Source organism: Ascaphus truei, chromosome 11 (assembly GCF_040206685.1).
Source record: "Ascaphus truei isolate aAscTru1 chromosome 11, aAscTru1.hap1, whole genome shotgun sequence".
NCBI lineage: Eukaryota > Metazoa > Chordata > Amphibia > Anura > Ascaphidae > Ascaphus > Ascaphus truei.
Genome location: NC_134493.1, coordinates 22,912,550 through 22,938,924, shown reverse-complemented (window position 1 = coordinate 22,938,924; position 26,375 = coordinate 22,912,550). Strand labels below are relative to the sequence as shown.

Below are 26,375 nucleotides of genomic sequence, written 5' to 3'. Positions count from 1 at the left end.
ACAATTTGTATTATATGTTTTAACTTTTAGTAAAGATGTGCGAATGTTTTCAAAATGTTTTTTTTTTAAATAAATGTAAACATTTTCGCAAAAAATTCCTATAACTCAGAATTTCAAATATTTGAACATCGTTTCCATATTGCCGACCTGGGGAAGAGGAGGACTCTCGAAACCTTGTCTTATAATATCTATTGTTAGTCCAAATAAAAAAAAGGTATCTGCTCAATCAATTCTGAAGTATCAATCCTGAAGAACTAATTTATTCTGCACGAAACTGAGCTAACATGAGTACTTCTACATAAAACATAATTTCATAAATGTTGCCAACATTTCACAACTTTTCACCAGAATTTAGTTCAAATAGCAGTGTATAAAGGGTCACCTGACCTTCCACAATGACTTTTAAGACTTGGCAAAAACATTTGCAAAATGTAAGGGGGGGGGGGGGGAATTGTCAAATTTAGCTTGGTCTGCAAACTTTGGAGAAAATTCTGCACATCTCTAACTTTTATATAAAATTTGTACAACTGACACGACCTATGTGCGGCTGAAATCCACAACAGATTTGATCCTTACTTTAATAGCTATTTCCATGTTATGCATCAAGCTAGTTTGTTCCACTTTCCCAAGAAGCACTAATAGAACTACTTGAATTGTAAAAAAAAAAAAAAAAGGAAGGAATTTGTAGCTGAAATGCTTTTTGATGAAAATATATGCGGGCTGTGCCCCTTGGGCACTGAATCTGTGAAGTGTCAGACATTGCTGTCACTTAATACTAGAAGAATGATGGAATATTCTTTGCATGCTTATTGCGCTACAGTGCACTCCTTTGCATTATTTTAAGTCAAGCAGCTTGAAAATGAACATACAGTACAAAATCTTTACATATACAGCGGTTTGTACAGTGTGTCTCTATTTTATGGTATTATAATGCAATGAACACTGGTTGTTAGTTAATTGATACATTGATGCAGATTCAAAATGATGCAATCTGTGGAACTTTTCGAACAATTAATTTGCGACACTATGATAATAAATAATAATGATTAATAAATGGTAAGTGGGTGGAAATTGTGGACAATTATGAAATCCCTGCTTTCTGATTGCTGACTAATAATGCCTGGAATTGTGACCAATGTCCGGAATTCATATCAGGGATTTCATTCATTAGCACAGAGGGAGTGTGGGACATTTATGACGGGGAGGGGGCAGGAGAGTGGTTTTACATACGGAGGGAAGGGCAGCTGGAGCGAGATATGAGCAGAAAGGGCATGAGGGGTGGAAGATCATCCTATTTTAAAATGTAATTGGGATAGCTGCTTGCTTTTTCATCATTATTAATTACATAGTTAGGGATCTGCAGCCATATTAAAAGCCACAAGATGCAGAGAATATGCGTTCCCCTAAGTTTATACAAGATACATAAAATCCTGCAAATATCTGTAGGGTTGTCAATCATGTTTGCCTTTCTTGTCTCATGGGAAAACTTCTGAAGTCTCAATTACATCAGATCCAACTAACATTAAACATATTTTACAACTATTTGGTATGATGTATCTTTCGTTATAGACATCTATATTGGAAGAAACAATTAACACATTTGAATACAGTATGATTTGTTATGGCTCCAAATAACTCAATTATTTAATAACTTGCTCCTAATACTGCAAAACATTTTAATGATAAGGTGAGTGTGGAATTACAACATTATGATTAGTGATGGGCGTAACTGTTCAAATCAGTTTCCCGGAATTCTGCGGATTGTTTTGTCCAAATCCAGACCCCCGCCCACCACCACCATCCCCAGCAAAATCAATCTGTGAATTGGGGACTAAAACAGGAGGGAGATGCGGGGGGAGAGATGGGGAGAGAGGAAGATTTATACAATGTGCGGAAAGAGACCTGTGTACAAAAAGGAAGGGGGAATTTAATATGTTGTAGCGTCTCCAGTTTTGTACTGTACTGTATATATCCCATCAAACGTCCCTCCAAATAAATTAGGGAGACATGCCTGTGCTAAGAAAGGAGCAAGCAGGATGTAGTTGGCTAGGAGATATGCTAATGGTTATGCAAAGTATATTTAAATGCGTCCCATCCCACACTTCCTAGAAGGATTTCCATACCAACTACAGTATATAGAGTTGACTAAGCCTAAGGCACCAACCTAATGTCATGTTATAAAACTAATTAATGGACATTATGCAATGTACCCTGAGGTTAATGCCAATACACAAAGATTTCTCTGCCCCCCTCCCTTATTTCGGGCTCTGGATGGAGATAACACAACCTTTAGGGATTACCCACGTAATGCGTCATTACATCTCTATGTTAACTGCACAGGAGCTCTGTTGATAGAGGGAACACCTATTTTGCATCAATTAGCACTAACATCTGTTATACTATCACAAGGGTCTATTACAGCGGAAAACAACACAACACTGCGTCATTGTGTTTAATTAAAGAGCTGTGTTTTAAGAAAGGCCCTAAAGGTGGAGTGAGAGGGTGCCAGTCAGATATTGAGGGGAAGTGCATTCCAGAGGTATGGGGCAGTAAGTGAGACATGTTTAAGGTGGCAGAGGGCTTTAGATACATAAGGGGTAGAGAGAAGACATCCTTGAGCAGAACGCAAGAGTCAGGATGTTGTATAGCGTTAAATTGAGGCTGAGATGTAAGGAGGAGCAGAAGAGTGTATAGCCTTAAAAGTGAGGAGAAATGTGTGTGTGATACGGGATTTTATAGGAAGCCTAGAGATAGATTTCAGCAGGGGAGGTGCTGAGACAGATTTAGGAGAGAGTAAAGTGATTCTGGCAGCAGGATTTAGAATAGCTTGTAGAGGAGACAGGTGAGCGGCAGGAAGGCTGGATGTTACAATAGTCGAGATGGGAGAGAATAAGGGCATGCATCAGAGTTTTAGCAGTCGAGCAACAGAGGAAAGGGCGTATCTTTACAATTCTTAAAAGTCTTACATGCTCCTGTATGTGAACACTTGCCAACTTGTTTGATATTATTTCTACTGTCTATCTATTTCATTTTTAAATATCTTTCTAAATGCTCATTAATCTAAACACAAACTTGTTAAAGAAAGAAATATCTACAATTGGCTACCTTTTATTTGGTATAAAATCCAAACTGCAGTTTCCTATGTATAGAATAAAAATAATGATGAAAATAATAATACAATTGGTTTCTCTGTTTTCAAGTCCAGCAAAGATCATGATGAAGTAAAACAAAGAGGAAAAGACTAGTTAGGAGGAAACTATGTCTAAAGACCATTCAAATGTTGCATAGTACTGTATGTTGGAGACAGTACATAAAGGACGATGTTCACTTTGTGGTCTTGAGCACTACCGCTTTCATGCAGCAGAAATTGTCTTATTAGTCTCACAAAACACTTCTGAATATAAAGTACATTTTTCACAAGGTAAAAACTAAATAAAATGAGTATGTTCTTGGGTCCTCCCACCCTTCCTTCACAGATGAAACAGGACATGCTATACATACAGAACACGCCAAGTATTGTACCCACATGGATGTTATGTCTGTGGCTGCCAATGCTGTACGAGTGCAGAATATGTGAAAATAACAAATTAAATGCTGCCACTGGTAAGTTGGCAACTGGCACTAAACTAACTCGCACTGTTGGAAATGGGTGCGGATGGGTGGTATTTATATTCTGTAGGCAGCATTGCTCTGATGGCAGTTTTGTTAGTTAGCACAGTCAAAAAATGGAAAAAGTAGAAAAGTTGCTTACCGTGTGATATTGGAAAATAAAAAAAGTGAATCAGTAAATATAGATAATCACATAAAAATATAACAAATTATTCTAAAGTGTTGAAAATATATGATCGTTTGACAAGGAAGAACTATACTATAAAACACGATATTCTTAAGATAAGTGTACTTCACATACTGTATAAAAAATGTGAAGGTTAATCCTCTCAAATTGCAAACTGTGTTTAAGTCAAGTCCACAAACAATTGTGTAGTTATTGGAAAGGCTTGTTCAGAAAAGATGGCTTTTCACCTTGGATCTTTGTACTGTACATTCAAAGAAAACCGAGAAGCACATCAACTCATGGTGCAGGATACAGTATAATAAGTGAAACAGTAAGTAATGCAAGTACAGAATAAACAAGTTAAAACACACGCATCACAAATCTTATGGAAGAACAGTACACCGCCGGCACGCTCTCTGATCTGACGTCTGTGCAGCCATCACTGTGTCCTCACTTCTTCGCAGAAGCGTCTGTTCAGTATGGGCTCCAAAACGGAACGTCAGTCACGCCAGTGAACATTTTGTGAGTGAAGATTACTGGAGAGAGTCACTATTCTATTTAGGCATTATAAAATAACTCACAATTTCCACTGTGTTGCCCCGGCCCTTCCTGTATCCAAAGAGTTAAGCTACATCGTAAGGATCCCCAAAAATATCCAAGTGCATGCAGAAAGACTGTACCAAATCAATGCATTATTATTTTTAAATATTAAAACTACATGAAAACTACATAAAATGACAAAACTTCTCCTCCCACATGTTTCACGCCTACTGTGGCGCCATAGTGGGCGTGAAACATGTGGGAGGAGGAGTTTTGTCATTTTATGTAGTTTTCATTAAAGACTTTTTTAACCTTCATATCTGGTGAGTTCCCCAACTTCTTTTCATAGCAAGCGATAGTCCACTCGATCATTTTTTTTGTTTCGATTAAACCTAATAGGCCAAAGATTCATCCACTCGATCATTTTTTGGTTCTGTTGCTGCCTGGATCGGAGGACACCACCAGTTTCACCATTGTTGTGGGAGGAATGGATTAGTGGTGACACCTTGTGAGCGTGCGGCTCTACACCACTTCATTTGGAAGGAGACGGGGGTAAGGTGAAGCTTTTCAGGGGGTCACACAGCCTGGTAGGAATCCAACCTCTCTGTAAGTACCCCGCTTCTTATACCTTGCTTAACCCCTTGGTTTTTCTCCCCTCTCCCTGCATCTATACTTATATGTACCGGACATTGCTATTATCAATTTAAAAGACTGTTATTTGATTTCACTTACCTTTTTGCTTTTGGAGCTGATATTCGTTTTTTTCGTTCTATTAGGTTAAATCGCCCATCCCATCACGCTGTATAAAATATCGTGTTTTCCTGATGTAGCCACGTCCTCCGGTACCACCCCTTCTTACCCTGGTGCTAGTGGGAGCTGCCGGGGCGGCCGCGGCACCGGGGACTCCCGGGGGTATTGGCTCAGGGCGCCGCCATGTTATGCGCGATTCGTGCATGCGCAGTAGTGCGATAGTTGCGGCGGCCCCTACAGATAGAGTTGTGCATGCGCAGTGATACAGGAGAGGTGGCCATTTTAGATAGGAGCATCCCCAGCGGCGGACATAACCAGGGAAGGCTCTGTGTGGAACTACTGTCCCAGCCAGCTTTATTCTAAAGCTTGCCGGGTTAAATGCGGGGCTTTTTTCCGATTTGAACGGAGTTTCCCGCGCGGCGGCCGCGTCAACAGATAAGCGCTAATGGCGCTTATCATTGAAAGCGCCCGAGGCGCGGGAAACCGGCCGAAAAGAAGCCGCGCGCCTCCGCGGTTTTAAAATTCCCGCGGTGGCAGCCGCTTTAGAGTAAAGGCGGCCGCCACTGTACAAGTCCCATGAGCCTCAGGGACTTGGGATACCAGGTGGTCACAGCAGCCAAGGGGGTTGTCAGTTCTCTCTGCTCTCTGATTCTGAAACATTCCGCGCGCTGTAGAAAGCAGGCAGTTGGTGTCAGTTGGTGCTGGGAGGCAAGGGGAGAGGAGATGTGTAGTGCAGGGGGTCAGTGACCCCCTGCATAGGCCAGAATATTCCCCTAGGCCCCAGCGTAGGCCCTGAGTCACCACCAGCTTGTGGTACTGCAGGTAACAGCCCTAGATATGGACTTTACCCATTTACTGATAGTAGCAGTCAGGGACACAGCATCTTCCTGAGCTACAAGGTGCTCTGTAGTTTGGGATCAAATTGCATTGCGGAGTCAAGCCTCGTGAGAGATCTCCCTGACAGTGAGGAACTACTCGTGAGAGACGACGCTGGATTTGCGGATCCTTTTCGAAGTATCAGCGACCAGGTGCTGGAGCGCCCGGCAGGTATTATTATAAAGTGCACCAACACCGGTACCTACAGGCGCTGATCCCGTCTTGGGGGGTGGGTTTCTTGGGGACACTAAAGGTTAAGTGACCAAGGGACTGGTCCAGTACATTGGACACGGTGTAGGGTGCACACGGTGGTGGGGAAGGGACACTTGCACAGTGGGTGCACTCTGAAATACTGGTATACAGCTATATCATTCTTATATATGTATATGTCATTCAAGCTTATAACTGCTATATAAGTGTGTATGTTCGCTAATGTTATTTCATGCATATGTGTTATTAGGCCCAACGTATATATAGATAGTAAACTGTTACATATACTTGTGGTTTGTTATTATTGTTCTTGTCCAGGGGAATCTCACATCTAGGGGATCCTGGGCAAGTGGAGGCGCTGCCATTTACTATTGTTGCCCCAGGCTCCCAGTTAGCGGAAGCTCAGATCTCGGTGTGCCAGCAGGTACAGTATATACAGCATCAGTAGCCTGTCTAGTCAGCAGGAAAGAGGGTTACAACAGTTTATAACACAAATAATTCCTGCAGAGTTTTAAACATATCACAATGAAAATTTTACAGTACAGTATTTGAGGAGCAGAAATAGTGAAATCAGGAACAATAGCTCCTACTGTATTAGAGGAAAGTTCTTCTCCATTCAAATTAATGACACTAAACATTTAGGCATAGAGACTACTACTGAGCAAAGTATTTTAGTCTGGCATGTTCAATAGTTGTTTCTGTTAATCAGAATCCTTTCTTGTAAAATGATGTTGAGGGCATAAATAAAGGCCCTTTAGATGCCTTCGGATCTGCAATGAATTAAACTAATGTACAGGTTTCATCTAGTTTTCAGACAGCAGTGCGCTTCTATAAACAGTTCTATCATCTTATATAATATTTGGCAGATACTGTATTAAAGGTATCCAGAGATAGTGGCCATTATTCTACAGGTTAACACATTATATATACATACACACATAAGTAATAGAACAGTAGTTGGCACACACACATACTCCAGTAAGTCCTGATGCTTATCCAATATAAATACAGTAGGTGTAATTACCAGGTGGAGGTCCAGTAATGGAGAGACAGCACACAGATGATTAAAGTCCAAGAAGTGTATTAAACATACAGGTCAATGCAACCAACGTTTCGGTTCACGGAGAGGGACCGTTCTCAGGGTGGTGCAGTGGTCAAATGATCGTGACAGATACTAATACCCTCACCAATGTGCATACCATCACCCAAACAACCAATAAAAATCACTAAAAAAACGCAAAAATACCCTGTATGTTTAATACACTTCTTGGACTTTAACCATCTGTGTGCTGTCTCTCTTTTACTGGACCTCCATCTAGTAATTACACCTATAAATATACATACATACATACATACACACTAAGCGTGCAACCATCTACAGACAAGCCATACGATACAACCGGATATGCTCCGACACAGCAGACAGAGGCCAGTGGATTACAGCCTTGCGATCGGATTTCATAAACCGTGGATATAACCACAGAATTGTAGACCAGAAAATCCACAAAGCCTCCAGAATATCAAGAAGTGTTCTCCTTGTGTACAAAAAGAAAGAGATAAGCGACAGGGTACCTTTGGTGGTCAAATATAACCCATACCTACTTGCCCTACGCAAGATCGCCAGGGAACTACAACCGATTCTCCAGGAAGATTCAAGACTGCAGCAGGTCTTCCCTGAAATACTCTTATTATCATACAGACAACCTCATAATATCAAGGAAATTATGGTGAGGAGTAAAGTATTCAACAATACAACTGAATGCAGGACAAGACCATGCGAGGACGTAAGATGAAAACCTGCGCAATGCTCCACACAGCGGGCACAATACAAATACCACACACAAAATCAAAAAGGTTCACCTGTTCCTCCAGCAATGTCGTGAACCTTATCATGTGCATGAAATGCCCAGGGGGCTGCTACTACATAGGTAAGATGGGAAAGGGAGAATGAATCTGCATCACCATAGCATCACACTAGGAACAAGAGACAGTCCTGTCGGTGAACATTTCTCTGAAACATTTTTGCAAATGGAATCCAGAACAGTATGTACAGCTCTAGTCATGAGGGCTGGCATGTCAGGGGACATCCCGTAAACATGAACAGAAGTGAAGCCCCCGCCCCTTCCGTTCATGTCACTGGGGGCCAGGGGCAACCACATGACCTCTACCTCTTGGTCACGATCCTAGAAGGTCTTCAGGCATCCAAAGGGTCAAGTTGTGAAATAGGTTCGTAAGATTCTATGACACTCCCATAATATCCCAGATCTACTCCCTGTTCTGTACTACTGCTACTCCATGAGCTGCGGCTGGAGAGCATGGTACAGATGTAGCAGGCGTTATGGCTCCCATTGACGCATTGTAGTGGGACACACCCAACGCGTCCGTGAGAGCAACCATGTGCGAAAAAAGGATGGAGGTGAAAAGGGGTGGGACTAATACGCCAGCAGGTGTAATAATGTCTGCTACCTCTATACACACATTAAAACATGAACTGTTCACAGCAATACTAACTACAATGAAAGTGTGTTCCTAATTTAACAATAAAGCTAATTGTAAACTCATTAATTCAGATGTGTAGCAGTTCAATATATTGTTTAATAACCAATGAAGGAAAATAATTTGTGGCTGAAATATTACGTACAGAATATATTATGTAAAAAAATATTACAGCTCTGTTTAAAAGGCAAAAAGAGGGGGAAGGGGAACACAAAATGAATGAGTCCCCTAAAGAATTCACTAACTGCACACCTACATATTATAAAATCTAACTTTTAATAAATTTACTGTTACTTTTTGTGTGGCCCTGTGATCACTCCCCAACCCTCCCCTTGTTTTCTGTTTAAAAGGCAGTTAATTGTTCTGGCCATTCTCAAAAATAATTTCCCAATTTCATGCTCCTTTTGTCATTTGCCAAAAAAACTGTGTTTTCTTTACAAACAAAATTAACTACAATTATTTACAAAATGATTTTACAAATTGCAAGTCATTTATTTACATGACTTAAAGTCCATGAAGTACATCCTGTAAATGCTAGACTGTTAACCAAATAAAGTAAATGTACACAAAAGCATGTTATTCATATTCATTTTATGCAGTTGTGCGGCTACAGATATACTGTAGGCTTGATGATTTATGCATCTCCCACAAATGTTAGCTGCTGAGTGTCTTGTATTATTGTTATTATAATGATAATTACTGCAAAGTGTGTATATATATATATACACACTTTGCAGTAATTATCATTATAATAACAATAATACAAGTCAACAAAGGCTAGTAATTCCTGTTCTTACCCTGACCAGAGAAAAAACAGGTCATCAATGTAACGAAACAACCTAACAATGTGTTGGCTATATAACTGATTCCCCAAAAAAATGTTTCTGTTCATACGAATCCATGCACAGATTCGCGTACGATGGGGCCATGTTGGACCCCATCGCTGTACCCCAGAGCTGTAAATATTTTTTTTTTTTAATTTAAAGTAATTTTTGCGTAAAATTACATCCATTAGTAGCAGCAAACTCAGGTTGTTTCGTTACATTGATGACCTGTTTTTTCTCTGGTCAGGGTCAGAACAGGGAATTGTGTACTTCATTTATTTATTTTTTATATATCTTGCCAGTATACATCATCATGTATGTTCACATTTTTATGATGTTTTTTACTATCACTTTAGGTGTTTTTGTTCAGGTGCTGTATGTTGAGATCCATGTGTTCCCTCATGTTGCTTATCAGGGGTTTGATGAATTTTGGTGGTACAAATATGTTTACATCACCTATGAGTGCTGTTTCTATAGTTTGTGGCAGCTATTATGACTGTTGGCATTAATCTAATGGTCGCGCATGCGCAGTTTGCTGCAGGATATGCGTGTCCCTTTAAGTAACAGACTCTTTAGTTATCTATTTATTTTTCACCCCTCGGCGGTTCGCGCATGCGCAGTTGGTCCCGCTTTGGCACCTTCGTTATTTCTCGCTTACCTGATGCTTTTGGATAGTTGCAAGATTTACGTGAGTGTTCCTTATTATACCTAGATGTATTTCCTACGTGAGCAATCATTGAAATAGCTAAATAATGGCTGTTTTATACATCTTTTGATTTCGAAGCCTCGCACATGCGCAGTTGGTTCCTAATGGAGATTTCCTTGCGTTCCATTAACCATTAACGCGTGTCAGAAGCACGCAGTTAATCTAGAGCTACAGCAACAGTCCAGTTGCTGACAGGTACACAAGGGGTTAAACAACATGGATGGGAGTAATGATTAAGTAGATTAATTCTTGCACCTGTACATTTAATGGGTTTTTAGGTATATATGTGTGTCCGTTCTCACTCTGTAAATCACATCACCTTGATAAAGGTCCTGTTTGTGGACCAAAATGTTGGAATGATGTCTTGTTGATTTAATACAATACTTTGATTACCATTTGGAGTGCTGCCTCTGATATTTCATCTTGATGCGGTATCGTATTGCCTAAATTATTTTATAGGATTTGCACCCAGTATTTTGTTGATTCAGACGGAGTGCGTAATAAGCGCTCCCAAAGTAAAGAACTTTCATCTTGGAGACAGCGGCTGATACAGACACAAGATCTGGAACCATTGTGGATACCTATACACACAGAGGTGACGTGGAGTCTTCAATTGGTGCATGGGCTGGTCCCATAATATGCCTTATTTTATCGGACAAATTGTAAGTGTGCAATTGTCTTGTCCATGATATATTAAAAAAATTTCATCTGATATTACACAAGGATCGGGCGCTTTTTTTTTTTTTTTTTTCTCTAATAGGTACTGTGGGAGTTTGGTGAGCCCAAGAAGAAGCAGCCTGGACTTTTGCAATCTATTTATCATGGACTTTATGAGGCCTTAAGTACTCTTTTTATAATCATTCATATTGGCTCATTTTTTCATATTGTTTTTTATGTGTCCACAATTTTGATTTTTTAATGAGCCTATTTTACTTGTATTTTTTGTTTAGTTTAGTCCTATGACACAATTTGTGTCATTTTTTGCAATTTATTTAGCAAATTTATTTTTATTATATTTTTATTTTTTATTATTTTTGTAACTGTATGCACACTTCTTTTTGTTTTTTATCTAATTTTTAGGCAAGTTATATATGTAATTCATGCCATACATTATTGATTTAACCATTTTATATTAAGCTAATCTACCTGGTGCAAACATTTGCCACAATTATCAGTACTGCAGCAATTTAGGTGTAGTGTGTGAAGGGCGCTGTCTATATTTCTGTCAATATATATATATATATATATATATATATATATATATATATATATATATATATATATATATATATATATATATATATATATATATACACACATACATACACTTTGCAGTAATTATCATTATAATAACAATACAGTAATTTACCTTAGAGTAATATACTAAAGTCACAGGATTTGCTTAAACTCATTATCTAAAAAACAAACAAAAAAAACCCACTTGATTTGTTTAATGTTGGAACTATAAATAAGATATTTCACTGAAAGCTTGCAAAATTGCAACCTCTAAAACTAACTTCATGACATTATTAACCCTTTGAAGCTTGGTGAAACATTTTGTAAGAAAGTGAATTGGGAAATTAAGACTTAAAATGTGGCGACTGCATTTTGGATAGGAACGCACATCTCGGCATGCCAGGCCCAATGTAATAAGAAGATACGTTTGAAGATGATAAAACAAAGAAGAAGGCCAAGATCTCAGCATATTAAGTAATAATAAATTGTGTTTAGATAAATACACATACAGCATTATGAGTAAATGCTTTGTTGTAACAATGTACATTACTTACACTACAAGTATCTTGTTATTTCTGTTGGTAGCAAAGTTCAGTGCAAAAACTGCACACTATACAAAAAAAATCCAATAAAAATAAATGAAATTTTCTTCTTGGACAAATCGGGTGCTGTTTATACACGAGTGTTGCCCTGGTTTTGCACCTCATTATCTTTTGAACAGATTCACAGAGCTCCGTTATTAACATTAACAAGGTGTTAAAATGGTAAAGGATATTTTCAAAGCTCATTAACACAAAGTTAAATGCTCCTTTAAGCCATAGCCAGCTTTTCACTAAGTATATTGGACATTAGTGCTAATGCCATGCAAAAGAGGTGAGGGGAAGGAGACAGGGAGGAGGGGAAGGGGACAGGGAGAAGGGGAAGGGGATGGGAGGATGGCAAGGGGGAGGAGGGGAAGGAGGAAGAGGGGAAGGGGGAGGGGGAGGTGAAGGGTAAGGTGAGGGGGAGAAATACTCCCAAGAGATAAATACACCTTCCCAAACACAACTTTATAGAGATTTGGTAGGACTTACTTTTTTCGGTGCCACAGTCCAACATGCTGAAATCCGAGGCCTGTCCTTGGCACCAAAAACAGTAAGGTTTGCGGCCCAGGAGGATTAACCCTGTGAGTGTGAATGCTTCTGAATGGGACCCCCGCAGTGTTAATCCCTCACTTGATGGGTCATTAGATGAGAGAAGCCGATACTAACCTTGTGGAGAAGTTTCACCGCTGTCTTCATCCCTATCTCTGTGTGCCGTCCCCAGCAGCTCTGAAGATAAGAAGCAGTCTCCGGTCTGTTCCGCCCCCTGGATGATGTAGATGCCCAAATATGGGTTTCTACATAATGAGGGGGAATATTATGGAATCATATTCGGTTATCAAGGGGGCTGGACAGGAGATTTAACATTGTCCAGCATCCTCGATGCAGCTGGGTAGCTAATCTAAAAGGTTAGTATCAGTTTCTCCTCTTATGGTCCAACAGGATTAACACTGTGAGGTCCCATTCAAAAGCATGAACCACTGCAGAGCTATTCTCCAAAGGGCCGCAATCTAAAACAGTAAGTCTTACTACATCTGTACAACATGTGGAGAGACACCCGTGTACAAAATGGAGCACAACAGAGGACTCTGGGATATATGCTAATATGGATAAGCAAACTATATTTAAATTACTTAAATTAGCATATATCCTATGTATCTGCTCCCTCAAAACCCATATTTCAGGAGACAGACATAACGCTTATGTTATTTGGAACTAAAGCAGCAAAATGTGAAAAATCCTATTTTTTTTTTTTAAAATACATCAGTTCTGTAATATTAGATAATACTGTCTGCATTTTTTTAAACTCCTAATGACATTTTTAATATATATTTTTTTTTATGTACTGATCATCCTTTGGTTGCTGTAGCAACCATTTAGAAAATCATATTCACTTCCTCTTTTGAAACAGGCTCTCGCACACACCTCTTTGAGCTCTGTCCTTTGGCAACAAAATATCACAAACAGATCTGTTGCTGTGTTCCAAACAGCAGACTCAATTACGCTGAAGGCTGTAACAATAATGTGTTACACTTACTGATGTAGTGGCCGTTATTCAAACACTTCACGCGTCATGTACATCGGAATCCCGATTTGAAACCGCGGGATGAATTCCAGCCTTCCCGCACTAAGATGCGAGCGCGGTGAGTGCAGAATAACGAATTTTAGTGTTCTGGCTTTTAAAAACATGAAATTGACACAGTAGCACAGTAGCACAGTCCAAGGACACCAAAAATGCCAAAGAAGCAATAAGGGACTTATTAGGGAGAGACGGGCCCACAAGGGACGCACACAACAAAAAACGAAAAAACACCTTAGAGGAACGAGAGGAGGGCGAAAGAATGGAAAAGGTAACAAAACATTAAAATTAAAATCTACACACAATAACATATTTAATATTAGTAAATACCTTGTTACAGCAAAAGAGAAAAAATTATTATCTAAAGGATTATCTTTTGCTCCAGTAACAGGCCCTGATAGCTTTAAGTTGTACATAGATATTCAACGCTATGTACGAAAGCTATGCCTCAAGAAATATTTTTTTAGGGATGCGTTAACTAGAACAGATGGAAATAGTCAACTACCCATCTCTGCCGCATCCTCAAAGAATAAAATATTCAAAAATCCATCAACGTTCTTCCCCAAATTTGTGAGTGGTCCCTATGTGGATACATTTGCCCAAATGGTCACTGATGATATTGAAGTTCAAAGCCGTAATTTTAAAATCAAACATGATAACCTCAGTGTAGATGATAAAAACACCCTACGTGCACTTGAGGAAAATGATGCGATTATTATAAAACCTGCTGACAAGGGGGTGGGGTTGGTCATTATGGACAAATCATACTACATCGAAGAATCTCTTAGGATTCTGGGAGATGTGTCCGCCTACCAACCCCTAACCTCTGACCCCACCATTCAATATCAACAATCACTTTGTAAGTTTCTGACAAAAGGTTTAGATCAACAAATAATCACAAAACAGGAGTTTGATTTTCTTTATAATTTATATCCACGTATTCCTTTGTTTTATATCATTCCCAAGATTCATAAAAATTTGGAATTTCCCCCCGGCCGACCGATAATATCGGGTATACAATCTTTAACTTCACATTTATCCCAGTATATTGATAATAAACTCCAACCATACGTTGTGCAGTTGCCCTCCTATGTAAGGGACACTACCCACATATTGCAGACCCTCAAGGACATCCAATGGAAGTCACATTATCATTTTGTCACAGCTGATGTTAATTCTTTATACACCGTTATAAACCATGCACATGGATGTAAAGCTATTTCTGATGCATTAGATAAGGATCCAACAGTTTCCACAGAACAAAAATCATTTATAATTTCTGGTATTCAGTTTATTTTAAATCACAATTTTTTTAATTTTATGACACAATATTATTTACAGGTATGTGGCACCGCCATGGGTACCAAATTCCCTCCCAGTTACGCAAATTTATTTATGGGCAGCTGGGAAGAACATCACATATGGTCCAGTTGCCCTTTTGGAGCGGATTTGGTCCTGTGGCGGCGCTACATAGATGATATCATTTTTATATGGTCAGGCACTTTAGAGCACTTAGAAAAATTTAAACAGTACATGAATAATAACACATATAATTTGACATTCACTTTTAATTCTAGTCTGACATCTATAGAATATCTGGATTTACTCATTTCGGCTATTAATGACCAAATAGAAACCCGCACCTACTTTAAACCAGTTCAGGCAAATAATTACCTACATGCACGCAGTCACCATAACCCATCTTGGGTTAAAAATATACCCAAAGGACAATTTATTAGATTAAAAAGAAACAGTTCATGTGTCGAAACATTCCATAATCAAGCTAAAGATTTAAAGAAAAAATTTCTGGAAAGAGAATATTCTTCTAAAGATCTTGACAAAACGATAACAGAAGTGGCAGCAATGGAAAGATCTAACCTTCTGCAATATAAAAATAAGGTTATAAATAAATCTGCTAATCTTAGCTTTATAACACAATACAACCAGATGGCACCAAATATAAGGAAAATATTTAAAAAATATTGGCCTATTCTAAAAAAAGATAAAGAACTTGAGGGCATTTTGCCAGAATATCCTCAGATTGTATTTACTAGAGCACCAAACATCGGACGCAAATTAGCTCCTAGCTGCCCATCTTTACAAACAAAGTTACGTAACACTGTCATAAATAAAGGATATTTCCCATGCCATAGGTGTACTGCGTGCAAATATAGTATAAGAACATCCAACTACACATCAAACAAGCCATCCAAAAATTATTTAATTCAACAACACATCACTTGTAAAAGTTCATTTGTAGTATATCTATTGGAGTGTCCATGTGGTCTGCAATATGTGGGTATGACCACTAGACGTGTCCAAAGACGCATATATGAACATATATATAATATCAAGAGAGGGTTAACAACGCACAACGTATCGCATCATTTTCAGCAAGTGCACAATCAAGATCCCACTGGTTTGAAATGTATGGCAATTGAAACCATCGTTCCAAATTGGAGAGGAGGAAACGCTGTGAGCCTACTGGGGAGACGTGAGTCCTATTGGATATACGAACTACGGACCCTATCCCCACTAGGCCTCAACGTTGACTTCGACTTAAAATCCTTTTTGGTAAATTAATTCAAGGTGTCATTTGTCCAGTTTGTTCTGTTCTTTTCTTTCATATCAATGGTTTTTATTGTGATAATTTTTATTATATAAATTTTGGATTCCAGATAATTTTAATATGGATTATTGTCTTAATGTTTAAATATGTAAATGCTAAATGTATGTAATCCAAAACACACTTTGTAAGCACAAATCACCTTAATATTATAAGTAAATATTCAACACTTATTAAAGCACTTTATTCACTTGGTTTAAAGGTTTAACAGTAATACAATCACTTTTTTTTTTTTATTATTATAAAGTCCCAAAGTCACATATTCAAAATATAATCAACTACCTACAATAAATAGGCACTACACTCAGTATTATTATTAATAATTGTTAAGTTTAATAATTAGCATAACAGTATCACTTTAACTCATTCACTAGTTTAGTTATATATATATACCACAGAATTAAGTCCAACTACCAACCACAATATATACTAATTATATTCACATTATTAGATCATATATACACACCACATAACATAGCTTAGATTAGATTTTATTATTTATTATGTCACATATCGATAGCACATTTATTTATAGCACATATATTTGCTAATACACTCATCACATTATTTGTTGTTATATGTTAGTTAATCAGCTGAGATCGTTACTTTAACTTTGTATTTTTATTTTCTGCTATCAAGCAGTACTGCGCATGTGCGGACAAATGGACATTGTTTTCCACATATTACCTAATGCGCATGTGCAGCAATTTAATCAAGGTGTTTATTGGACCTAATTGGACTCCTATAAAAGAGGACATTATGGGACACATTTGTAGAACCCCTGAGGAAGAGAGCAGCTTGCTCTCGAAACGTGTAGGGTTAATTTGGTGGGACCCAGATCGCTACGCCTGAGCTGTTTCCAGTGCCGAGACGAATCAGCTGTTTATCGGCTTAAACTCATTGTCAAGATCAGCACGAATCTGCTGCGGTGAACCTGCCACCAGCTGCGAGGAGAAATGAGCGCCAAGGGAGAGTAAAACACACGCAGCCTGGCGTGTGCAGCTATCATCCTGGCCCTGAATCCGGTGCAGTAGCTGTGTGAGCTGAAAAGAGAGGGGATACTCTCAGATATATCCACCGCCTGTTTTTATCTTTCGTCCGGTGAGTGGGCAGTTCATCTGGTGAAGTGGAATACCGGTCCCATACCAATTGTCCTAACATTTGTTAATATTTAAATTTTTGTTTATATGATTTGTATATGTTTTTTATGTCCAGTGTTTATAATCAATTTTATTAAATGTTTTTTATAATCCCAATCACCCATGATCTCAGCTGATACATATTAATTTAGTAGTTGTGTATACTATATGTTGTTTGTCCTTTATTTACAGTATTACACTATGTTTTGTGTTTTTTTATATTTCCTTTAAGCACATCTCTACAGCCTGGAATCCATTTCGGTTCTTCCTGTTGGTGAATATATCCTTTACCTGCCGGCGCCTTTTTAATACTTTATTCTTCTCTTGTTACTGTCATCTGACCAGGGGGTCAGTTTTAGTATTTAGGCAGCCCCCTATGTGAGGGTTATTCCTCATATAAGGGTTAATTTCTTCATATATAGTTAGCGCTACCTACCCTGTGTTTGCAACAGTAGCACAGTACTGTACACATTACAATTCATCCATTTTATTGCAAACAAAGAAACAGAATCCATGAAATTCAAACAAAACATCCGCGATAAGCACGGGTGCCTGGGGCGATTAGCCGTGTTTCATGCTGCGTGGGGAACAGCAGAAAACTCAAAATCGGCGCTGAGATGTGTTCGAATAACGGCCGCTGCATCAGTAGTAATATAATCTTACTTAGCTGCAGCATTTCACTATGAGGAACATGGATGACTTCTGACTTCGCTGCCTCTACCAACATGGCCACGAGGCAGGAAGTCAGCCTCTTCCTGAGCTGGATTCCTCACACCTGCCTTCTCCCTTAATAAGGCTTCCATTCCCCTCTCTCCTTGCCTGTGCAAGGTACTGCCTACCTTGTCTCATATTGGGAGACTTGTATGTTCAGCCATAATGTACAATGAAGTTCAAAGCACCTTGATAAAGCGCCATGGCGCAAAAAAGCATAGGTGGGGTGACACCTGCATTTTTTTTGTCTTCATGACTGATAAATATTCATACAATTTTTATGGAAACCGCACTCTTTCTTTGATTGTTCCATTTGTTAGTGCTCTGTTTTTCTCCTACGTTTTTTATACTGTACAATGATTCAGAATATTTTACATGATCACTAATATTTTTAGTGCGATATACATTATATGAATAATTTACTGTGTGTGAACCCTATATTTACATTATAAATATAGTTTTCGAGAACCTATGAGCATGCTGATATAACAGGGTTTCTGAATGGAGAACATGCATACTTCATCTTTACTATTGGCCTTCAATAGAATAATGATAAAAGTCAGAGATTCTATGATAAATTGCACCTTTGGATTTCTGGTTCCATATTGTGAGCATCTTACCCATTTTAACGACCTTCTCTGTGAACTTTTGACCTGTCTCATAATTCTCCTAAAAAGCCCTTATACTCTTGTTTTCTGCGGATCTTAACAGAAAGAGCTCAGAGGACAGCAGGGTGCCGACGTGATGTGGAAATAAAACAGATTCCATATTACAGGAGATGGCACAGTACAATGCAAGTCACTTGCACTAACGTAGGTACTATACACTTTACACAACACACTTTGTTCAGCAATTGTCAAAATAAAATTGTAAAGGTTGCATTAATATTATTGTAATGCAGTGCAAATGTACACCGTCATTCATATATTTTCATTTTTGACTTGTAGTCACCCAAAAAAATCAGATGGAGGAAAAGAATAAGACGTGAGCTGGAAGAAAAACAGCGCAAAAAGGAAAGGAGAAAATGTGTCCAGAATGAGAGGAGAAGATGTGCGAATGTCTTCAAATGTTCTTTATGACCTTTCTATTATCTTTATTACCTTTCTCATTTTTGAAAAATGTTCTTAAAAGTGCTTAAAATGTTGCCACTTTTACCTGATTTTTTTTTTAAAATAAATTACTGTATATAAAATGTGACCTGTACACATTTCCATCTTAAAGGCATGGGCTAACCGGGCTCCAAACATTCCAAGGATCCCTGATCTTCCATGGGACCCGGACCTTCCATGGGACCCGGACCTTCCATGGGACCCGAACCTTCCATGGGACCCAAACCTTCCATGGGACCCGGACCTTCCATGGGACCCGGACCTTCCATGGGACCCAGACCTTCCATGGGACCCGGACCTTCCATGGGACCCGGACCTTCCATGGGACCCGGACCTTCCATGGGACCCGGACCTTCCATGGGACCCGGACCTTCCATGGGACCCAGACCTTCCATGGGACCCAGACATTCCATGGGACCCAGACATTCCATGGGACCCAAACCTTCCACGGGACCCAGACATTCCATGGGACCCAGACCTTCCATGGGACCCAAACCTTCCATGGGACCCAGACCTTCCATGGGACACGGACCTTTCAGAGACTCCACAATTTAAAAAAAAAAAAAAAAAAAAATTGGTGTCATTACAACAATATAATGATTACAGCCTAACTTTTTATTATAAAAAATATATATGTTAAAAGATAATGTTTCTACATTTTTTTAATGGAATAGATACAGTAGTTTAATGGATTTGTCGGAAATATGTTTTAAAAATAATAATACAAAAAACTATTGCAGCATGACTAAATGGAGTCAACATTTCCTAATATTGAATTTTGCTCTGCGAATTTTCCTGTCAATGACGGCTGCAAACTGCAAAGGAAAAAGATCATGAGAAAACTCATTAAGAACGAGCTCTGCAGTTGCTGCTTCAACCGAATTTGAACGCTGATTCCTTGAGGACAATCGAATCAGATATACTTCGTAAAATCGAATTTGATGATGCTATTTGTGACTTTGCAAATAAAAAAAAAAAAAACAGAACGAGACATGAATAAATAAATAAAATGTTTGTAGTAATATTTGCCGAATTTAAAAAAAAATTTGGAAAGTTGTTCAATAAACACATACCGTATTTGTAATTAAATGTGACCTTTGTGGGAGGGGGCCCCCAATTGAAACAATTCTGCCTGTACATTGACATCTCATGCTTGGCAGTATATCAAGGGTCATGTAAACTGAACATTGACTGTTATTGCTTGGCACATTTTTATTTAAACTGGTCATTAATGCCCAAGATCAATACAGTTGTAGGCTATTATAAAAATGTAAATATTTTGAAATAGGTGAGTTAAGGGGGAAGATTGCAAGTTGCTCCTTGAATTTCTGTGGTTTGTATTGATTAAAACCATTGCTCAGTCCTATGAGTTTTTTCCCCTTAATTTCTGTACTGTACTGTATTAAAAATGGCTTCAAAGTTTGCTTAGTTTAGATTTCAAACCTGTAAACCAGCCAATTCTTAGTGTGTCTGTGTGTATATCTATCTATCTATATATCTATCTATCATGAAAATAGCCATTTTAGTCCAGTTGCTTCAGTGCAGAATAAATGAGTACTTCAGTATTAGGTGATACCTTTTTTATTTGGACTAACAATTTACTGTATGTCATAGGACAAGCTTTCGAGAGTTCGCCTCTCTTCCTCAGGTCAAGCAATACTGGTTTACAAAGAAATCTATGGCTAAAACAGAGGTTTGGAAAGCAGAGAAAAAAACAGATTTAGATAAGGTGGGTGAGAAAGGGATGTTTAAAGAAGGTGACAAGTAACAGCATGGAGGGGGAAGGGAATGCTGCGGGGGGGGGGGGCGGGGGCAGGGAGTTGTGGATAAGAACATTGGCAGATAGACAATGGATTATTCGGCAAACCAAGTAAATTTTCTAGATACAACAGTAACACTGAAAAATGGCAAACTACACACCTCTGTATTCAAGAAACCAATAGACAGATGCAGTTACCTCCACAACTCCAGCTTCCATCCCACTCATACAAAACAGGCTATAAGATACCACTTTGACACTGACACTGAAGACAGAAACAGGCATCTCACAACCCTGACTGAATCGTTCAGACAGAAGGAATAAAAGCCAAAGACTATTGCCAGAACTATTACATCTGCACTAAAAGCCCCACGAGAACACCTACTCTACTACAATACAGACAGAGAGAACCTACCACACGCATACCACTAGTGGTCACATACAACCCTACCAAGAGGGAATACGAAAAATATGCCAATGTTCTTATCCACAACTTCCCCCCCACCCCACAGCATACTCTTCCCCCTCCATGCTGTTACTTGTCACCTTCTTCAAACTTCCCTTTCTCACCCACCTTATCTAAACCTCTGTTTTAGTTAAAAATTTCTTTGTATACCAGTATTGCTGACCTGACGAAGAGAGGAGAACTATCGAAACTTGTCCTATGACAAATTGTTCGTCCAAATAAAAAATGTATCACCTAATACTGAAGTACATACATACACTGGGTGTGTAATATATATATATATATATATATATATATATATATATATATATATATATATACACACACACGAAGTCCGCAGGACTCTCCATAATATAGCAATAGCAGATGTATTAATACAAGAGGCAAACCAATGTATCCAGACCAACGTATCTGACCTCACACGGTCCTTTCTCAAGCTTGAGTAAGGACCATGTGAGGTCCAAAATGTTGCCCCGGATACATTGGTATGCCTCATGTATTAATAAATCTGTTATTGCTATATGTATTCTGCGGACTTCTTGTTGCTCTATACCTATTGGACTTGCTGGTGATTACCGTCCCTCTGTGTGCACCTCATTCCCTGCTAAGTATTTCTTACGTTTGATTGTTTTCATTATGCTCTAAGCGTGCAGCCGTCATCTGATTTTATATTTATACTCTCTCTCTCTTTCCCGCACTCTCTCTCTCTTACTCCTCTCACTTTCTCTTACTTACTCACTCACTCTCTCTATCGCTCTCTCTTACTCCTCTCACTTTCTCTTACTCTCTCTCTCTCAAAAAGTAGGCTCTTTTCATGGAACATATACAGTACATCGGTGTGATGAAGAAAATACAGCACTATATGGTTAGTGGTCAAGTGTAATTTTAGTATTAAATATGTAGCAAGAGTCAATGTATCCAGCACCAGAGAAAGGGTCTGCCGCGATCGTGCTCAGGGGGGTCATGCTTCCGAATGGGACCCCCTGCAGCATTAATCTTCAGGTGCTATGACCACTGCTTTCCTATAACTGTGTTTGGCACCAGATACATTTAGGTTAGCTACATCCCTACATATTCAAAATTATTACCAATGTTGTGGTCCACGCAAGGAACTCCATCATCATATTGCACTGATGAAGGTCCCTGTGTGGACCGAAACGTTGGTTATACAGCATCACATTTTAAGTTATGGTGAGTGAAAAAGGCAACAAGAAACCTCCACCGTTCATTTCCCAGAATCCCTTTCTGCACTGTATGCTTGGTGATAATGGTGAAAGGCAGGGTTGCAGACCTGTCTAAGACTTGTGATTGTGCTCACAAGTGATCTTTTAATTTGCTATATATATATATATATATATATATATATATATATATATATATATATTTTTATATATATATATATATATATATATATATATGTATATATATATATACATACTGTATATACAGATATACACATACATACACATGAGGAACATAAAAAATGGTATTATGACCCACAGTGTTCCTAAACACTTTTTTATATGCCACAACAAAAATCCTGAAGGAATACAGTTAATGGACTTGGAGCATACTGTATTCCCCCATTTATTCTGGAAACAGATAGATTCAAGTTTCTCTGCAAAAGGGAAACACTGGATCATTACGTTAAATAGTTTGATTCCAGACTAAAATAATTAACTTATGGAATCTAGTTGATTGCCCTTTCTATTTCCGCCTCTCCTGAACCTCAATCATTCTGTCTTAATATATCAATTTTGTCGTATCGCTCTTCATTTAATTTTGACTATCATTACATAACAAATATTACCCTTGTATTTAGTAATTATACTCAAATGTCATTAATTTGCACATTTATGCTGAGTTTTTTCCTGTCTGTGTTATTGCAAAAAGCTTTACAATAGTCTCAATCAGCTATTCATTTTTATATCTCTTCAGTTTTATTGTTATTTCTTTTTATATTCAATTTCTACTGGCAATTGATTTTATTGCAATATATCAGTTAGGTTGTACAATTATCCTAGGTGTAATGGTTGCTATATTATGTTTTTTTTTCATTCATTCAATTTGTTGCTTAGCAACATAACCATATATATTGTCACCATTAGTGAGGTCTTGGACCACCCTGATGAAGATGTCCACCTAGTAACGAAACAAGTTGGGATTCACCTCTTTGAGACATCACTTGAGTTACGTCAGCTACGCCAGCTCTTTACGTCTCCAAACCCTTCCTGCAGAATAAAGAGGCTGAGGATCTGCACAGCAAAGTGTGTGAGCATGGTTTGGGTCCTGGACTAATAACGCAGAGGAAGAGAAAACACCATCTGCTGACTGCACTTGATCGGGTACGTTATCGGTATACCTGTAGTCCTCCAACTGCAACTAGATCTGGTTTGGCCTCAGGATGGCTTTACGGACTCAGGATTTGGAATGGTAGTGATACTTACCTGTATCATATTTCCCTCCGATATAAACATCTTCAAGTTCACTCCGAATACTGGCTATCTACTCTGATTTGTGAGCTGTTTACTCACCAGTATCATCTCTACCTACTCTTCAATTGGGATCTATTGAAACCATTGATGAGATGGATGTCTGGTATTTTCAACCTGATAAGTTATATAACTACTTTATTTACATTTTAACCCTGTGAGTTAACATTTTTGTTTTTCATTTATATAAATGTATTTCTTAACTTCATCAAATCTTGGAGCATGAGCTTCTTGTTTTTGGAATTTCATTTCATTCATCTTTTAAAGAAGCAGCCCCAGACCCATGGATTATCTACAAACGTTTCACGTTAGCAAGAACCTTTATTGGTTACCATACATTGGACATAATTAATTTTATTTGTATAACTATTCCCTTATTATTGCCCATTATCACATCTTGTGTCACGATTTATATCATTATTTTTTATTTAATCACTAATTGGTGGTCAATATATAGGTTATTGCTGGATTCACAATATACATATATGTATACAAATACATACACAAAAACATAGATAAATATTTTATATCTATAAAAGCAACAGGCCTTCCTCTGCAAACAAAAATGTTGACTTTAAGAGTTCAACATTTCAGTCTCTATCAGAAGCTTTATCAGGAACAGATAATAAAGTGTAGTCATGGCTGGTCCAGGTTATACTTTCTAACCCCTGTCACGTAAGTCCTAGTAGCTACAGGCAGTGACAGACTACTCTGTGGGGTTTACCCCCCCATGCTGCGTCTCTGAGTGACAGGAGTGGAGGTGAACTGGATCTGTGTACAGCCAATCATGGTGCAGACCTTGTGCTCTTCCCCTCTGTGCCTTAGGGAGGAAGTGTTCTAAATTATAGTCAGTTGAGCCCTCCCCCTCCTGGGCTAGAAATGCAGTTGAGGTCTCCCTCTCTTGGGGTAGAGGAGACATGCAGTTCAGCTCTCTCTCTCTCCTGGGGCTGACTGCAGCCGAGATCTGAACAGAGGACAAGGCTTCAAGACTGCAAGAAGGCCAGTACCATCCAGAGGTCTGGGACCTATCCTAAATAATCTATGCATTCGCTGTAATAACTGCAGTGGCTGCCTCAAAGAATCCTGTTTTATATACCTCTGCCTAAGTTACAGTCTATTGGGTAGAGGTATGAGAGAAGACTGTCATGGTGGGGACTGTCTCCAGTAAACCTGGAGCCTGCTATGACTGGAGGCGCCGACACCATGAGAAGAGCCTGAAGAATCATCAAAAGCCTGTCCTGTTTCCCCTTACCATCGCATACGCTCATCTCTCCTGAACCCTCACAGTTAACAAGCACCATGACACCTGTAGCTTTAGCAAGATCTCCCAGAGAGGGGTGGGGGGGAGCAATGCTATATAAGTAAAAAGCACTTTTATATATCATTCACCAACATAAACTGAAATGTAAAGTCCAAGACAAAGTGGACCATCAGACTGGCTATATGTATTGGAAACCAGCATGAAAAAGGGTGAACAAGATATCAATATGACAAGATATCAGAGGTAGAATTTAACGGAGTATCATCACCACTGGTACTGCTGTCTGGTATTTGGCCAATCAGTACAAGCCTATAGATGAAGTATATGGAAATATTACAGCACTTGGAACCCTGACGTAGCTCATCCAGAATATATTACATGCTTCAGATATTCTCGTACTTGAGGACATATACTGTATAGTGGAATGTTTATGTATACAACCTACTAATACGAAATAACAATAATTTCTGTACTTTACATTCATTCTCCTACAATGGCAAGATGGAAAACAGTTGCCCTAGTCTATACTGCTTTGCTTCTGACATGAGTTGAACATTATCGTGACCTTCAATATATCAAGACTTTAGAGAATAATGTTTTTATTCTTAATTCATGCAATAAAGAAAAGGCATTGAATCAGTCTCATTGACAATTTCTTATTTAGTATGTTAATTCCTCTACTATAATGTAAATGTAAAATCAAGCAGTGGCTACAGTGACTACATTAAGCAATATTATGTATTACTTCCATATATGTATTTTATCTTATTATAATTTTAATAAGTTTTACAATTATAGCACTTGGAAACAGGAGCAAAATCAAAAAGAGCTGAACTGACACCATAAATTAGAATTACTGATTGGCAATTACATGCTTTAACTCCACTCTTATATTCTCTGGTACCTAGGTGACTGCAATTTCTCCTTGACTGTCACCGGACATTCAGCACTAAAAACGATGTCATAATTGAACATGGAAAAACAGTCTTGGGTCTATTTATCAAGCACGCCAGGGATGGAGATCTCACGGTCGCACGCACCTAAAAGTTTGTCCCCGATGCTGTGTTTTGTCAAGGAGAGATGGTAGTCTGAAACATTGCATGGTTGTTTTCATTTTTGTATTTTAAGGGCTTGAATTAAATGTCTTCTTATTAATACTCGGAGTGCTGTGAACAACCCCAATTGTATTGGTACGTACGTACGTAAATACATACATACATACATACATACATACATAAT

At 38.5% G+C, this 26,375-nt stretch overlaps 2 protein-coding genes and 1 long non-coding RNA gene across 6 annotated transcripts in view; 2 read left to right on the top strand and 1 right to left on the bottom strand.

Moving 5' to 3' along the window:
* GRIN2A (glutamate ionotropic receptor NMDA type subunit 2A) overlaps positions 1 to 26,375 on the top strand; it is a 1,360,048-nt gene that overhangs the window by 571,985 nt on the left and 761,688 nt on the right. The gene's annotated exons all lie outside the window — the stretch shown is intronic.
* The window catches only part of LOC142463075 (glutamate receptor ionotropic, NMDA 2A-like), a 412,218-nt gene that overhangs the window by 29,800 nt on the left and 356,043 nt on the right, over positions 1 to 26,375 (bottom strand). The window lies entirely within an intron of this gene.
* LOC142463079 (uncharacterized) lies at positions 5,774 to 25,694 on the top strand. The gene is made up of 3 exons (XR_012787364.1): positions 5,774 to 6,112; positions 22,186 to 22,248; positions 23,492 to 25,694. It is a non-coding gene; the product is annotated as an uncharacterized LOC142463079 (long non-coding RNA).